This window comes from Argiope bruennichi, chromosome 5 (assembly GCF_947563725.1).
Source record: "Argiope bruennichi chromosome 5, qqArgBrue1.1, whole genome shotgun sequence".
Taxonomy (NCBI): Eukaryota; Metazoa; Arthropoda; class Arachnida; order Araneae; family Araneidae; genus Argiope; species Argiope bruennichi.
In genome coordinates this window covers 25744901-25745760 of record NC_079155.1, presented here as the reverse complement: position 1 = coordinate 25745760, position 860 = coordinate 25744901, and the positions used below count along the sequence as shown (strand labels likewise).

Genomic DNA, 860 nt, shown 5'->3' with positions numbered 1-860 from the left:
AAATATTTCTGTTTTAAATCGGCAATATTGATTATTATCGATAGTGGCGTTTTCCTATATCCGTCCCCCCCCCAAAAAAAAAATGGTAAAATGCTAGTAATATCATTTTGATAAAGCATGATTTTTTCTTTCGTCTTTTTTTCATTTTCTTCTTTTTTCGTTTCGTCTTTTCTTTTGTTTTATTATTATTATTATTTCGTCTACCAGCAAGTAAAAAATGACTAAATATTTTCTGAACAATCTTTTTATTTAAAGAATACTTACTTATTCATTCGTTACGCAGCAAAGCGTTGAAGGATAACATAAAATAACACAATGCGACACATCATAGGAAAATAATATTCAGCTGCCTTTCATACCTGCAGTAGCCTTGGAGTCGCAGAAGGCCGCTCATTTTTCCTTACTGGTAACCTGATTTCTTCTTATTCATAACTTCCTATTCTGTCAGGGGGTGTAGCTCAGTGGTAGAGCGTTCGCTTTGCATGTGAAAGGCCCGGGGTTCGATCCCCCGCACCTCCAACCCTCTCTTTTTGTGCAGAGAAGGTTTAGAAATTAGCTCTTAATTGCGGCTTCCTGCTATTATTTTCTGTGCCTCACGCATTTATCATTTGTAATTTTACTACATATTTTTATTAAAAATATTATTTTCCCCTTTAAATGCATTGATAAAAACTTAAAAGTTTTTCATTTTCTAGTTTTTAATTCTTTCGATGTTCGTTGTGACTGTAAAAAAACACGCAGAACACCAACGCTTTATCCAGGAAATGAATATAATGACCCAAGAATGCAGTGACATGCGAAATCAATACGCCAAAGAGCGACCTGCGATTTTTACTTTTATATTCATATTTTAAAAAGTT

At 33.8% G+C, this 860-nt stretch overlaps 1 non-coding gene across 1 annotated transcript; it reads left to right on the top strand.

The window, feature by feature from the left end:
- The first annotated feature begins 447 nt into the window (after positions 1 to 447).
- Positions 448 to 519, top strand: Trnaa-ugc (transfer RNA alanine (anticodon UGC)). The gene has a single exon. It is a non-coding gene; the product is annotated as a tRNA-Ala (tRNA).
- The last annotated feature ends 341 nt before the right edge of the window (positions 520 to 860 follow it).